This window comes from Balaenoptera acutorostrata, chromosome 4 (assembly GCF_949987535.1).
Source record: "Balaenoptera acutorostrata chromosome 4, mBalAcu1.1, whole genome shotgun sequence".
NCBI classification, from domain to species: Eukaryota; Metazoa; Chordata; class Mammalia; order Artiodactyla; family Balaenopteridae; genus Balaenoptera; species Balaenoptera acutorostrata.
In genome coordinates, this window is record NC_080067.1 from 31,927,465 (window position 1) to 31,944,882 (window position 17,418).

The following is a 17,418-nucleotide window of genomic DNA, read 5'->3' on the forward strand; positions in this document are numbered from 1 at the left end:
ACTTTACCTGGCATGCTGTCTGTACCAACTCTAAACTGAATGTGAATACCTCTGTTACATCTTATCGTTGTATTCTGGCATGTAGTGAATTATTTAGGCTAATGAAAGGTAGTCTGGACATCACTTTTCCTGCAGTTTCCCCGCAATCCCAATGTTCTCAGCATTAGCAGCTAGTGGTGTTGGAGTTCTGCTGCAGAAGAAAGGCAGTTTCTCCCATAAGCTCTTATTTCTTAAACACATGTCCTTTGCATGATGTAAATTGTGGGTTGGATATCTCACTCAATTCAATTTTCTCTACAAAACAGAGTTTAAAAATTCCTTTAACTTTCTGACAGATAGAAATGCTAGCTTCCAATACTGGTATTGATTTTACTAATGGTATCATATGCTTTTGCTCCTTTTAAAGAGATTTGAAAGAGAATGAAAGATACAGACTTCAGAATACCACCTGAACTGCTTGTTCACTGATTGTTTAAAAAAATCAAATATGCAAGGAAATATATCAATAATTTAAAAACCGGTTATTTGATTATTGGTACATTTAACACTAGGCCTATACTGAAGTTTATACCCTGCAAAGGAATATGTATATTCTATTAACACCTAGAGTAATATCAAGGTTACTGTGTTCTATAAACAATAGGATATAGGAACTAACTATTCCATGTGTAAATGGTTACTTCAAAAATTATAACAATACCCCAGTTTTAGAGTGAGTTTTTAAAATGTGTCCTTCTTTGGGACAGAATCAAAATCAAAACCATCAAAAATGGTAATTTACTGTCTTGTCAATATGAAGATTTTACTTACACTAGCAGATTAATTTATCAAAAAGTTAAATATAGTGTGGATTCCTGAATATAAAACAAACACATTTTACTTTTCCTTGATATCCATATTGAGTATTATTTGAACATAATTGTAAAGGATACTGAAATTATGTTAATGTTAACTCTTGAATATACAGTATTTGTAAAATAACATGAGTTGTTACATATGAAATAACTAGATTTAACAAAGTATAATTTTACATTATAATTCCTTTAATAAGTCATTAATTTTTGCTATAAAAATGGAAAATAAATCAGAGTATAATTTAAAATGGCTTTTCATAAGAAGTTTCATGTCTAACGGTAAAAGTCCTATGCATTTCTCCCAAATACAGAGCAAACATTCAAAGAAAATGTATAAAACATTTGTAGCCAGTGAACAGAAAATGAACCATAGTTTCAAAGTGAAATAACATTCTGGGACTATAGGCATTACAGAGTATTTCACATATGGTACAATGACTTTCAAGAGAAAAAAATGATGAGTTTTTCTTTTATACAGTCCCAATCAGTATAGACATCAAATTTTCTGATACTTTCATTAATCTGCTACCATGTTCCTGCTGTCAAAAGCTGAATGCAGCCATTGTTATCATAAAACATGAAATCCTAGATAAAAGCAAAAATACAGAAATGAATTTTCAACAGCAGAACAGAGATAATTCTGATGCAGAGATGCTGAGGGATCTGATAAAATACAGTAATATATCTATTAAACAAGAAACAAAAAACTGTAAAAAGTAAACCTGGAGCTAGTCTATAGCTGTATAAGCTCTACGTGCAACTTTCAATTTTAATAGCAATTAAATACTACAATTCTATTCATTTGTTGATAACTGCATGACTTTGATTAATCTTCTGGTAATTTCTCCATATTTCACTTTTTAAAAATCCCCCTTGGGATCCTTCTCTTTCAATCTTTCTCCTCTATGTTTTGTAGTCCTTCTCTCTCCTAACTTGTGATTAGAGTTCCATGTGCAATTTTTAGATTTGTTTTCCACAAGAATGACAGCCATCTCAAGAGTCAGAATGCACCTTAGAAATTTTTGTGTCGGTTTCATGATTTGTCTTCCAAATTTGCTCACTGTGTTCCCCAGCTTGTTCCATTTCATCATTGTGTATCCAGATGCCCTCCCCTATGACATTAGCTAAACCCTATAGAATGTTTCTCTCACATCTATTATTTTCCTTTATCCCTTCAACAGAAATAATTTAATCCTAATTGCTAATCACTTGCAGTTGCACTATTGCAATTTTACCTCTCAAATTCATTTCTTTCTAATAGACACCAGAATCTATCTTTCTAAAATTTATATTTATAATTTTTATATACATCTAGTTTGAAACTAACCAATTAACAAAAATTTTTTTAATGAATTACCAACAAAAAGTTGCCTAATCTTTAAAGGACTTTTAGAAGAAGGCTAAAGTCATTTCTAAATAACCCCACCATCACCCCCAGTCTCATTTCCCATCTATCCAGATACCCCAAATTGCCTCTCTTCCCTAAACACACCATATCTTTCACATTACTCTGCCTTTTGTTGAACCCTTCCCTTAAGGTTAAGGTTAGATTTTGCTTTTTATTTGAAATGAATACTTATTGAAAACACAATTTTTACACAGAACTCTGGTTATATTAAAAGTTATTTAGAAAATATTATGCATATCCCAAATTAGACAGAATTGTATAACATTGTCCCAAAAACCCCTCACCCTGCTTCAATAATTATTAACATGACCAATCTTGGTTCAGCAATTACTACATCCCCTAGACTCCCTGGCTTCACCTCCATTATTTTAGAGCAAAAACCCTGACAACATACCACATTATACTGAAATACATCAGTGTTTGCAGCTAAAAGATATGGACAGTGTTTTGCTTTTACATAACCCCTATTATCATCATCAGAGCTTAAAAAACCTTAATTAGTCATTATATCATCAAATAGCCAGTCAATGTTCAAATTCCCTGAATGTCTTGTTAATGTGTTTTTACACTGATTTGTTCAATATGCAAACATGGTCCACAAACTGGGTAAAGTTGATGTCTCTCTCCTTTTTTCATTTTATTTTTCTTTTTATCTTCCTTGACATTTATTTGTTGAAGGAACTGGGTCCTCTTTGCTGTATATCATCTCACCTTTTAGTTTTTTCTGATTGCATCTTCAAATGAATGTTTAAGGTAGTTATCTAATGATTGCAAATCTTGTTTGCATATTGGAATCACCTGGGAGCCCTAACCAGCTTAAAGACTTGGTCCCAGTTCCAGAGATTTTGGTTTACTAGATCTGGGTGCAGTCTTGACATAGGGAGTGTGAAAAGCTACCCAGGTGTTTCTACCCAGGTGTTTCTACTGTGCAGCTAAGGTTGAAAATCATTGTTCTGTCCCAGATGTCTTTGACTTTAGCTGCGTATAGAATCATCTGGGGAGTTACACAAACTTCTGATTCTGAGCTTCCGATTTAATTGAACTGGGGTATGATTTGGTACTTGTAGTTTTTGAAATCTCTCTAGGCAATAATGTGAAGACAAGTTCAGGATCATTGCTCTATTCCATGTATTTCCTCTCAACTGGCAGTTCGATCCAATGGCTTGATTGGGTATATACTCTTATTGCAGATTATACTCTTGTAATAGATGATTTAATTTAATAGTGAATCAAGAGGAAATCTACCTGTTTCACTGAGTTTTATCCTATGTAAGCCCATATTTAAAGTATTCCCCAAAGCACCAATTTTGATTTTTTAATACAAGCCCCAAAGACTAGGGCCCCTCCTTAACACCTAATGTCCTTCTATTGACATGTGAAACTAAGTAGACTTTCCAGAGAGAACTAGTCACCTATGAATCCACAGTATCAGGAGAAACTGGAATTTCAGAGCTAGGATTAAATAAACCCTTTTGAACAAAACCTATACATTTAAGAAGGTCATTCTAAAATATACAATTTACTGAATAATTTAAGCATGATACTAGAGAAACCATCTATACCCAAGATTAGTAAGAATAGACTTACAATGAGTAAACACATGCCAAGTATCACAGCTTTCATTTTCACATCAATGTCTGCAGGGAACTGGATGACAAAGTTACTGTAATGTGTAAATATTTCTCTCATAAGCCTAGTAAACTGCTTGGAAATCTTGCCAAGCACATTTTTTCCATCAAGAGATTTAATCTAAATTGAAAAAAAGGAGACAGGCTTAAAGAATTCTAGAAATTTTTAATTTACTTTCAAAGTTGGATTAAAATGAAACAAATATACTCTTAAAATTATGTGCCAGATGGAACTATGAACGTTATATGATTCAGTAGATGCATACAAATACCTGCATCTATCTATAGATACGTGAAAAAATTATTTCTTTGCCTTATGTAAAAGTTGTTTTGCTGAAATATTTAACATTTTTTATTCTACATTAAGATAGACTTAATAAATGAGTTGAATTGATCCAAAATAAAAGTTAAGTAGAAAAAGATACAAATATGAAATATTTCTTTGATGAAATTTCTAGAAGCCATGGGGGGGTGTAGTAAATGAAACACCCATCTGAATTCTGCTTTAAGACAAGCACAGAGAGTTTATATAGGTCTAGTGTTTAAAGGTGATGGGAAGCCCCATTATCACCCACTGTCAGTAGGAAAATGTGAAATGCCAAGAGCCTGGAGAAGAGGACTGGAAGTTTTGAGTGAAGTAAAGTAACCAATAAGTAACTTGATGGGATGCTCCAGGTCAAGGCTTGGGGTAAGGCTTGACAACAGAATGGGGCTGAACAACAAAGGAGGAAGCATGTATGAAACAAAAGAGCTCCAAAGTAAAATTTTTCTAATTTTACAATTCTGACTAAGGAAAGCTCAGGGCCATTATAAAGAGTTGAACAGATTGTGGCTGGATAAATGCACCTCACCAAGTGGACATGTGGGTCTGAATGTAGCCCACACTCACCAAAGTATGTGCAGGCAGGGTGTATGAAACCAGGAAGAGAAGTGTCCTTTTTGAATGTGTATAAGATACAATACGTGCTGCCAACAACCTTATGTTGACAATAACATAAATGTGGAGAAACTAAAAACAGTTGACCCATTTTGTTTGGATGTGGATGGTTAAATTATTGGGTTGCCAAAAAGTTCGTTTGGGTTTTTCCATAAGATGTTACAGGAAAACCCAAACGAACTCTTTGGCCAACTTTATATTAAAAAACCTGAAATAAACTTTTAATATGAACACTGTAATAGCATATATTACTGTTCATCAAATAGTCATTTCAATCCCCTCCCTCTGTAAGCCCAGTATACTTCCCCGCACATTGAAATTAGGATTGACCAGTGCCTTGTTTGACCAATGGAGTGTTAGTGGATGTGACACGAGCGGAGACCTTAAACATGGATGAGCAGTTTAGCCATGGTCTTGCTCTCCTGTGATCAGCCACTAGAAAAGCGTGATCCAGGCAGCTGCTGTTGCTACAGCTCTGGAATGAACATACGTGAAGCAGACCTGAGGGCAATTTACAGCCTAAATCAGAGCCATCTGTCTAAGCCTAGGTATATCCCCCAGACACTGTTGACCTACAGACCCATAAGCATGAAAATCAAATGCCTGTTGTTTTAAGCTACGGAGCTTTAGGGGTTGTTATGCATCGTTATTGTGGCAAAAACAGACACAAATCTCTTGTACAGTTTAGTGTTCCATCTTCTAATAGCTGCCATTTAAGCATTTGTACCCAGTAAGGAAATCTTATTTTATTTTTAAAATTTATTTTTAATTTAAAAATATTTTTTAAAATAAAAAATACAGAAGATAATTTACCAACCACCATAATCCTACCACTGGACATAACAGATAGTAACATTTCCCCATTTTGATTCCTATAGCAAGAAATTTTAAACTTCACCAAAAGTCATTCAAAAAGTAAAAATTATAATTCTTTATGGAAAGCTTCAAATATGAACAATGACTTACAACTGAAAAGTTATCAGGACTAGGTAATACTTACCTAAATTTCAGATAACCTTTTAAAAAGAGAAAATCCCTATAATAAAGTTCTTTCAACTTTGAAAAAATTAATTGGTATTTGTGACTCAAGAAGAAATATATATTTAGTTTTTCTGTCTGATTCCTGACATAGAGCTCTAAAACTCTTATAACTTTCTTAGTGATAGGAATTGTAGGAGAGTTTTAAAATTATAACATGTGATTTTTGTCCCAGGTTCCTGGCATACAGACGCTAAAAGCTTTGGAAACTTCTGAGTGATAAATCTTTTGTGGGCTTATGAGATGACTGGCTGTGGGCCACTGATTGATAGCTTCAGGATTGGGGCCGGTCACCAGAAAGTCCAAGCCAAGGATTAGAGACTTGGCAAGTGGAAGGGGAGTGGGGCTTGTGGGGGAGAAGCTGGGGAGAGGCTAGAGATTGACCGAATAACCAATGGCCAATGATTTAGTCAATCAAACTAAATGATGGGGTTCAGAGATCTTCCAGGGTGGTGAATGCATCCATATTCTTAGAGGCTGGTGCATCCCAGCACCATGAAGACAAATGTTCTTGTGTTCAGTACCATTTCAGACCTCACCCTATATACATGCATGCCTTGGGTATATTGCAGGTTTGGTTCCAGACCACTGCAATAAAGTGCATATCACAATAAAGTAAGTCACGTGAAATTGTGGCTTTCCAGTACATATAAAAGTTATTTGTAAATTATATTGTAGCCTATTAAGTGTGCAATAGCATTATGTCTTAAAAAACAATGTACTACCTTAATTAAATATACTTTATTGCTAAAAAATGCTAACTACATTCCAGCCATCAGTAAGTCATAATCTTTTTGCTGGTGGAGGGTTTGAAATATTGTAAGAATTACCAGTTTGTGACACAGAGACATGAAGTGAGTAAATGCTGTTGGAAAAATGGTGCTGATAGACTTGCTTCACTCAAGGTTTCCATGAATCTTCTATTTGTAAAAAGTGCAATATCTGCAAAGTGCAATAAAGTGAAATGCAAATAAAAGAGGTATGCCTGTACTTCATCTTGCTGTTCATCTGTATCCTGATAATATCCTTTATAAAACCCATTATCATGAATAAAATGTGTTTCTGAGTTCTGTGATCCATTCCAGCAAATTATTGCCTCTGAGAATGGAGTTGTGAGAACCGCTGCTTTATAGAAGGTTGGTCAGAAGTGCAGGAGTTCTGGGACTTGTGATTAGCATCTGAAGTAGGGGCAGTCTAGTGAGACTGAGTCCTTAACCTGTGGGGTATGCATCAGCCCCAATTAGTGTTGGAATTGAATCAAATTGTAGGACAACCAGTTGGTGCCTGGAGAGTTGGAGAATTGTTTGGTGTGAGAAAAAAATTCATACATTTGGTGTCAGAACTGTGGGTTAAAAATAGCATTATATATATTACATTTGAATTGAATTCACAAATCCATAAATTTAATACCAATAACTATTAAGATATTCTAAAAAGAAAACTATAGACTCACATAATATAAATATAAATGCAAAAATCCCAATAGAAAACTAGCACATAAAGCTAGGTAAGTATCAAAAGAATATACTATCATAAGTGTGAAATGCTAGAAAATTGATACAATTAAAAACAAATGATCATATCAGTGGTTGCTGAAAAGATATTATTTGCTAATTAAGCATTTATATAACATTTAGTATATGGATGGCATACAAAGGCTTTACAATTGTTAGGTAACTTAATGTACATAATAACCTTGCATGTTACATACTATTATTATATACATTTTCCATATATAAAAACTGAAGCAAAGAAAGGTTATTTGTCTAATGTTACACAGATAAGAAATTGTAGTCATGGGTTTCAAACCAAGGCATTCTGTCTCCAGGGTCTGCACCCTTGATCGTTATAACATTCTTCCTTTTAAAAAGTTGATACTTAACTTTTAAAATTCCTAATAAAAATCTTAGTCAGGAAGTAGCAAACAATGGTCAGTGGGCCACATCTGCCTGCCTTCTGTTTTTGTAAATAAAGTTTAATGGTACACAAACATGACCATTCATTTATATATTGCCTATGACTATTTTTATGCTACAACAGTAGAATTGAGTAGTTGTGACAATGAATACATGACCCACATAACCTTAAATATTTTCTATCTGGCCCTCTACAAAAAAATTTTTTTTTTCATTCCTGCCTTAGGTAGATAGGAATAGGAAAAATGGTATGAAAACAATAGTAATATCTTTCTAAATTATTAAATATTTGTTACTATTTCAACTGAAATAGTCAAATTGGTAGGTATTCCCACTATTGTCATCATCATTATTATTATTATTGATGTGTAGGTAGGCTGGAAAAAAATGAACAAACTGGTACATAAACATTAGAGGAGCTACCATCTCATTTGTGCTGTGATTTTATACCCAGAAAAACTAAGTAAATAAAGCAAAAACACCTAAATTTAATATTAGAATACAGTCATATGACTGGATGACGGTAAAGAAAAATATCTTTTCTCATCATTTAAAATAAGCACCTCAAAATGTAAATATTCCTTCTTAATAATGAGAATGGCTATACATTACTTAGGAATAACGTAACAGAAAAGGCAGAGGTTCTGTATGAAGAAAACTATATGGCCTTATGAAGAATACAAAATAAGATATGAATTAAAAGATATAACACTACTGGGATGGGACAGGTTTAGCATATCATACATGCTAATTTTAAAAAATGATGAACAGATTTTACACAATACTGATTAGATTGTAACCTCTGAAAAAGTGAATGAAAAGGTCTTACTGTTCATATAAAAGGAAATATCAGATAATTCAAGAAAATATGATAAAGAAGAATAATGAGTGATCATTTTGCTATGACTAGACAGAGGACATATCATTAAGGCATCATAAGCATATCATAAGGCATTGCTGTGAAAAGAGATAGGTCACTGCAACAGAGCATAGACTCTCTAATAAAATTGCTGGTGAGTTAAAGATTTAAATATAAAATATTTAAAAACATTAGATAAAACATAAGGTTTGAGATGTACCTTTATAATTAAGACAAGAGAACCAGAAGCTATGAAAATAGCCATACTTAACCACATTAAGTAAATTGATACAGCCACTATGGAGAACAGTATGGAGGTTCCTTAAAAAACTAAAAATAGAACTACCATACGACCCAGCAATCCCACTACTGGGCATATACCCTGAGAAAACCATAATGCAAAAAGATACATGCACCCCAGTGTTCATTGCAGCACTATTTACAATAGCCAGGACAAGGAAGCAACCTAAATGTCCATCAACAGAGTAATGGATAAAGGAGATGTGGTACATATATACAGTGGAATATTACTCAGCCATAAAAAGGAACAAAACTGTGCCATTTGCAAACGCGTGGATGGACCTAGAGACTGTCATACAGAGTGAAGTAAGTCAGAAAGAGAAAAACAAATATCGTATAATATCGCTTGTATATGGAATCTAGAAAAATGATACAGATGAGCATATCTGCAAAGCAGACATAGAGACACAGATGTAGAGAACAAATGTATGGACACCAAGGGGGGTAAGGGGGAGTGGGATGATTGGGAGATTGGGATTGACATATACACTACTATGTATAAAATAGATAACTAATGAGAACCTACTTATAGCACAGGGAACTCTACTCAATGCTCTGTGGTGACCTAAATGGGAAGGAAATCCAAAAGAGAGGGGATATATGTATATGTATAGCTGATTCTCTTTTCTGTACAGCAGAAACTAACACAACATTGTAAAGCAACTATACTCCAATAAAAATTAATTAAAAAATAAAAATAAAAAATAAAATTTCTGTATGGCAAATATATAAAAATAAAGTATGAAAACAAAGGGTAGATTTTTTGAAAAATTTGAAAATCAGAGAAGAGATGCAGGATCAATGTCTCCAATGCACAAATTATTTTTGTAAATTGACAATAAAATGTAAACAACCCAATAGATAAATGGATATTAATACACAATGCAAAAAGAGCAAATACAAGTAGCTAGTAAAGGTAGAGTAAAATGCTCAAAATCTTAATTGTAGGTATTACATGTTAAAGTAGAGATAACTTTCCCCCTTGTCACTTGCTGATTTTAGATTTCCATTTTTAGTTTGAAGTTTGCTGTTTATTTAAGCTGTACCTGAGTGTCATTTCTTTTTCTTACCCAGAACTTCTGGCAGTCTCTGAATTGGAGCATCATAGCATAAGGTCTGAAAGAATCTTAGCAATTTATCTCTTTAAATATTATTTAAGCACATTCTCTGTCTTGTCTTTCTTTGTATCTCCTCTTTGGCATATGCACAAGCATTTTTCTAGCTTCTATGTCCCTTCAATTTTATTTTTGTCTCTTCAAATTGATGTCTTTTTCCCACCTCCTCTTTATTTTCTTCATATGGATCATCCAGTTCACTAATTCTCTCTTTACTTGTATCTAATTTTAGCTCAACCTTTCTAATGCATTGTTGTTGTTGTTTTTTTTAATCAGTGACTGTTCCTTATTTCTGAAGGTTCTTCTGGCTTGTTTTCAAACTCTTTTCATTCTCCTCTTGTGATCTTCCTTGTTTCTTCTTTAGTCTCTTTAATATTTATTTAGGTATTTCTTATATGATTGATTGCTGACTGTTCTATTATATGCAGTTTATTCCTGGTGGATTAGTTCCTAGAGCAGTATGTAATTTTTGAATCTGCTCATGTGAAGATAGGCTTTTTCTGTAGGAATAGAGGTGCTGTTGATGAAAATCTTTTAGTGTGCTTTGCATCCAATCCTGACATCTGTATCACCACTCCAGGTCAATTTCTATGTTTTGAGATTCCTGAACTAAAATGGAGGTATGTATTCAGACTTCAAAGTCACAGAGGGTGCTGGATTGGTTTCAGTTTCATGTAGGCATATTTTTTCCCCCGCCAAGAGTCCTGGAAGAAGACAGATTTGCCTATCATCTCCATGGGACAGAAAGTCTACTTGGCTTTCTTCTACTCATTCTTGGGATAATCTTCTCATGGGTTTAACTACCATATGTGTGCTGAAAACTTCCCAACCTTCTCCTCTACATACCTAAAATCCAACATGACACAAATACAAATCATTAGCTTCCCACAGATCAACTGTTTCTCCTCCAATGTTCTTTTTTTAAAAAAATTATTTTATTTATTTTTATTTATTTTATTTTTGGCTGCACTGGGTCTTCATTGCTGTGCATGGGCTTTTCTCTGGTTGCAGTGAGCAGGGGCTACTCTTCATTGCAGTGCGCGGGCTTCTCATTGCGGTGGCTTCCCTTGTGGAGCATGGGCTCTAGCCACGTGGGCTTCAGTAGTTGTGGCACACAGGCTCAGTAGTTGTGGCTTGTGGGCTCTAGAGTGCAGGCTCAGTAGTTGTGGCTCATGGGCTTAGTTGCTCTGCGGCATGTGGGATCTTCCTGTACCAGGGCTCGAACCTGTGTCCCCTGCACTGGCAGGCAGATTCTTAAACACTGTGCCACCAGGGAAGCCCTCCTCCAATGTTCTTAGCTTGGCCAATGGTTCATTATTCATTCAGCTTCTCAAACATGAGACATCAGAATCATCTCCAAATTTTTTTCTTCCTCAAATGACATCAAATCTATGAATCAGTTTCACTCAGTTCACTTATGAAATATCTCTGAATTATTTTCTCCTTTAGAATAACACCTGCTCCTTCATGTTCAGGCTCTTATCCCTTTCTACTTCAACTTTCACAGACCATTGATACCATGATGGAGTCTATGTTCCATAGTGGTCCCTCATACTGATAAATCCAGCCTTAAGGTGTCAAACTTTCCATCAGAAATTGATTCAAGTCACTATTTCTGAATTCTCTGAAAGAATACCTAGTTAGCATCATTCTAGAAGTACAGGAGAGAAGTTAATTCATTACATTTAATGTATATTTTAAGGCATTCATTGGAAAGGATTGCTGGATGAAATCTAAATTTCTCAGCATTAAATATCAGAGTTTCAAAATGTTTTCTGTGTTTTCACTTATTTCCACCAAATAAACTATCTGTTAATACTGTTCCTTGAATGAATAATTATCTTTCCACTGCTCTGAATCTTTGATAGACATACCATCCTCTACATGGAGAACTGATATTATATATACTTCTATAAAGTCCGTTTACATACATATCACACACACATTATATGTATCTTTTTAAAAGAGCCTTTATAAAGTCCCTTTATACAATATTAGTTGTTGTTCTCTTAGGATTGCCCATCTCTGTCATTAGACTAGGAAGTCCATGTGAAGTGATTCATCTTTAAATAACCAGAGTCTAACACAGGAATTGAAAACTACTAGGGAAGCTAAGCAGATAATGTAAAAGAAACACGCTGGATAGTGGAAAATCTTAGGCAGTTAGGGGACAGTGGCAGAGTTCCCACATCTTATCATAAGGGGACAGTCCTGCTCAGTGTTAGGAGATTTTTGTCCGTTCTGTGGAAATGTCGATGTAGTTGAACAGATTTTATGATTTTCTAATAGAATCATGATATTAAGATTGAGTCATAAGACACCCAAACTTTATACATTTGCATCTAAATAATATAAAGGCTATAAGGCTAGACCACCTGTTGGAAAACTGCTGTGATGGAATTTCTTCATGTAGTAAATACACAGATATATTGTGATTTACAGTGACTCAATTAATGCAAAGACCAGGGCCATAGGGAAGCATATTTGCACAGTACGTCTTACACCATTTTTCTTAAAATTCTCTTTGTGTAAGTGAGCTTTTCATAGGAACTCAAAGATGTCAGAGCTTCTGAAGAGGGTCTAGAACACTGGCAGTCTGTGTTTCAGACTAAGGAAATACCATGTGCTTTGGCATTCAGATTTAGTGACAAGGTTAACGTTCTTTTTAAAATGATAATATCCAGTGCCTCCATACAAAACCCACAATATTTAAATGTTAGATGCTTTGCTTATGTTTTTTTGACTATAAGGCTCTGCTTCTCTTTTTCCCGTTTAATATAATCAACACTGACATTTAATCAGAGCAATAACTACCTCTGATCAAAGTTAAAAACATGAGCACATTATCTTCCTCTTGAGATATTGGTTTACAAATATTTATTTAATATATTTGTAACATTCTACAAAATTATATTCTCCTTATATTAGGAAAGCAAATCCTATAAATATATCACATCTCTTACCTTAAATTCAACATTTCCACAAGTGTTGCACACAAAATATGGGCCTATAATTCTTAGAACATCCTTTTTATTCTAATTTTGAATTGTAAACTTTGGCAGATATGGGTGCCAGGTCTGAATAACATAACCTATTGGTATACCAGGAGGAGCATAGATTTCTATCTACAAAAACAAAAGAGTATAGGTAATATGTAATCATCATCATCATCATAACAATGTCTGATAATAGCTCTCATTTACTGAATACTTTTTTTTCAATTAGTAATATTCTTTTCTCCCATCTTTACTGAGGTACAGTTCACATACAAAATTGTAGTATGTTTAAAGTGTACAATGTGATGATCTGGTATACATACACATTGTGGAAAGATTACCACTTTTAAGTTAAATGAAACAACCATCACATCATATAGGTAACTTTTTTTTTTTTTTTTGGTACGAACACATGAGATCTGTCTCTTAGCAAATTTCAATTTTACAGTATAGTATTATTAACTGTAGTCCCCACGCTGCACATTAGATCCTCAGAACTTATTCATCTTATCACTGAAAGTTTGGAGTGTTTGACTAGCATACCCCAATTCTCCCACCACCCAGCCCCTGGCAATTACCATTATACTCTCTGTATCTATGAGTTAGACATTTTTTTTCAGATTCAACTTATACGTGATACCATACAGTATTTGTCTTTTCTATCTGGCTTATTTCAGTTAGCATAATGCTTTCAGGTGCATGTATATTGTCACAAATGGCAAGATTTTCTTCTGTTTTTTGGCTGAATAATATTTTATGTGTGTATATATATATATACACGCATTTATATATACATACATATATATAAAGTTATTTATATATATCCACGCACACACACATCTCACATTTTCTTTATCCATTCATCAGTCAATAGACACTAAGGATGTTTCCATATTGTGGCTACTAAATACGTTCAATAAACACATGAGTGCAGAAACTTCTATGAAACCTGATTTTATTTCCTTAGGATATATACTGAAAAGTTGGATTGCTGGCTCATATGGTAGTTCTATTGTTAATTATCTGAGGAGACATGATACTTTTTTCCATAATGGCTATACCAATTTACATTCCCACCAACAGTGTACAGAAGTTCCCTTTTTTCTACATCCTTGCCAACATATGTCTTCTCTTTGTGATAACAGACATTCTAACAGGTGTGATGTGATATGTCATTGTGGTTTTGATTTTCATTTTTCTGATCATTAGTGATTTTGAGCAGCTTTTCATATATATCTTTTGGCCATTTGTATGTTTTCTTTGAAAAAGACATTTCTTTAATGTCTATTTAGATCCTTTGCTCATTTTCTAAGTGCAAAATACTGTTCTATGCACCACTTAATTCATAATACATTCTTAGCAGGTTGGTACTATTATTCCTATTTATAGAGGAACAGAGAGGTAAATTAATTTGTGTTAAGATTCCCCAGCTGCAAAGTGGAAGGGAAGAGACACAAACTGCATACACAGTCTCCACTCTGAAGTACTGCTCTACTGGCCTCCTATATTTTAAAATTTTCTCGTTTATTCATACTTATGAAAAATATCTAAATTATTAAAAACTCTTTTCTTAAACTCCTTTAAAAACAGTGGTTTAGATGTACGGACAGAGCTCTGATCACTGGGGCAATTTTCAAATATGAATGGTAATTGTGCTAGGATGGAAAGAAAATGGGGCCTGGAATCTTGGCTCTGCACCTTAGCTGGGTGACCTTGAGAGCATCTCAGCATGTTCATCTGTAAATAAGGACTTCTTAGGTCTATTTTTTTTAAGACCAAAAGTATAATGTATGCTAATGTGCTCTATAAGTTGTAGAGAATATTCCATCCAACTCTCAGTTTTTCCTCAGCTATTCTTAAGAATATTATTACATGTAAAGCAAGTGACATGGAAAACAAAATTTAGTATGAATAAGGTCAGTTATCCTTTCAAAATAAGTGCAGTATTAGACATCAAATCTCTATGTGCTTGTATCTCTGTGTGCCCTGCTCTCACAGCTACCCGTATGGATGGATGACTGAGTGACCCAGGCAGCGCTGGTCTCAGGCCAATGGAGATATAGGCAAAGGCCGACTTCCTATAAACATTCTGTGCCCTGGCATCTCCCCTGAGATCCATGTTCTCTCTCAGAGGGCTGTCAAGTACTATGAAAGAGACACCTGGTCTTCATGGAGCTCAAGGATCTAAGATCTTACCCCCACGGGGCACACTGCTCAGGGACATGGGGCTAACTGCTGAGTCTTTTCCACCTGCCTTTCTTCCTACAATTTATCCTCAAGCATAAACCAATAGCTGGCAGACCACTTTTCCTTTAAATCTCATTTGATTATATAAATTCAACGATAGGGTAAAAATTCTTACTGAACTACTTTACAAAGTAGCCAGGTAATTGCTCACCGACCTCCTGCAGGCAGCAGGGAAAACAACAGCTGGTACACCTTAGTGGTCTCTTCAGAGTTATGACTTCTTGGCCCTTAAGATCATGAATCCTCATGATAAAAGGCCTATAAGATCCATAGCAAAATCGCATGCACAAAGCAGTATCCTCTGCTGCATAGTATATCCTCTGTCCAAGGCTGTTCTTAATTTCATATTTGTTATTGGTTTCATAACTTATTATGACTAAAAACATAGAAGAGGAAACCATAATCACCAGTATGTTAAAACTATCTAGAATCTAAATATTTTAGACTTACATATTTTTGGACATTACTTTAGATTATATTTACCGAATAGATAGAAAAGGAAAGGTGTTTAGAGATGATCTTGACAGAGAAAAAAAGGCAAAGAAAAAAAGGAGGAAATGGTATTAAGGTACTGAGAAATTAAGAGCAGCAAAAATTGAAGTTATTTAAGGTTACTTTTAGTCAAAAGCATTGTACCACTGAAGATCTTAAATATATTCCCTCTAAAATGCTCTTTATGAGAATGGTGGGCGTGGAAACCATATTTTAGTGGTTTGCAGAATAAAAGGGAAAGCAGTGAAATTCAGACAATGTGTTTTGGATTTTAAAAAAAGTACCTATAATTCAAGCTTACTGAAAAGTAATTATAAGCATTTATCAAGATCACTAACCATGGAGATATAATTTAAAAAAAAGGGAATCACTTCATCAAAATCTATTAAACTAAACATTTATTAATAGACAACATAAGCTCTCCTGGAGTTATAAGGGATAACAAGAAAAGAGACACTTATTTAATAACACTATAAGAAAAATTTGAAGCTGTGTTAACCGAAGAACCTAATATTCAAATCTATTTGGCAAGGTAATATGTAGACTTAGTGGCATATATAAAAATAGCAAACTAATTTTACAGATTATAGTTGAGTGTTTTTATAAATTATCTGTTGTCTAATTACAAAGTAATAATACATAATTTGGTGAAATATGTAAGTAAAAAATATGCAAAAATACTAATAACTCTGCTGCAAATCAATGATCACTATATCACAACATATTTGTTCCCAGTCTTTTCTGTATGTGCACGTGTATTTGTATTTTTTTAATAAAATGAGATTCAGACTATTGATACAATTTAATATTGCTTTTAATTAATATATAGCAATTATTCTGAAAAATCTATTAAAAGTGTTGTATAATATTTCATCTAATAATCATACTATAATTTATTTAAACATTATTATGTATGTAATACTGTGAACAGCTTTGTACATCAAACCTGTAAACCTCTAGAATGTTTTGGGGGGGCTAGAGTCCTAGGTTTGAAATTATTAGGTTATCAGTGATATTTATTGTTGACAACAAGTACTTGCAAAAAACAGGACTAGTCTACATGCAGAATAAATATTCAGGCATTTGGTTTTGCATTATTTGATTGTAGATAAAATGTAGGAGGAAATATGCAGCAAGAAAAGCCTTTCTTATTTCAGCAGTTAGTTGGGCAGTAACGCTAATTTCAGGTAAAGTGTTGTACGGCATAGAGGGCTGGTAGTTAGCAGTTACATGCCTTCATGAAAGCTGTACTGATAGGTTGGACATTTATATTAGATTTTTACTGCTGCTATAACAAACTACTACAAATTTAACAGCTTAAAATTATACAAGTTTGTCATCTCACAATTCTGTAAGTCAGAAGTCTGTGTTAGCTTGGCTGCATTCTCTGTTCTGGGTCTCACAAGGCTGAATCAAGGTCTTGGCCCACTGGGGCACTTATCTGGAATCTCTGGAAAGAACCCACCTCCAAACTCATTCAGGTTGTTGGAAGAATCTGTTTCATTGTGGTTGTAGAGTGAGGTCCTAGAGACCAGAGACAGAGCTTGTGTGTTAAATCCTCCTCTCTCTGACCTTCATCTCTGCTGCATCTTTCTTACTGCCTCTTCTATCTTCCTCTTCTGCTTTTT

At 34.2% G+C, this 17,418-nt stretch overlaps 1 pseudogene; it reads right to left on the minus strand.

Annotated features, from left to right (window-relative positions):
• Positions 1–1,379: 1,379 nt before the first annotated feature.
• On the minus strand, positions 1,380–15,699 carry LOC102998926 (phospholipid scramblase 2-like; annotated as a pseudogene).
• Positions 15,700–17,418: the final 1,719 nt, after the last annotated feature.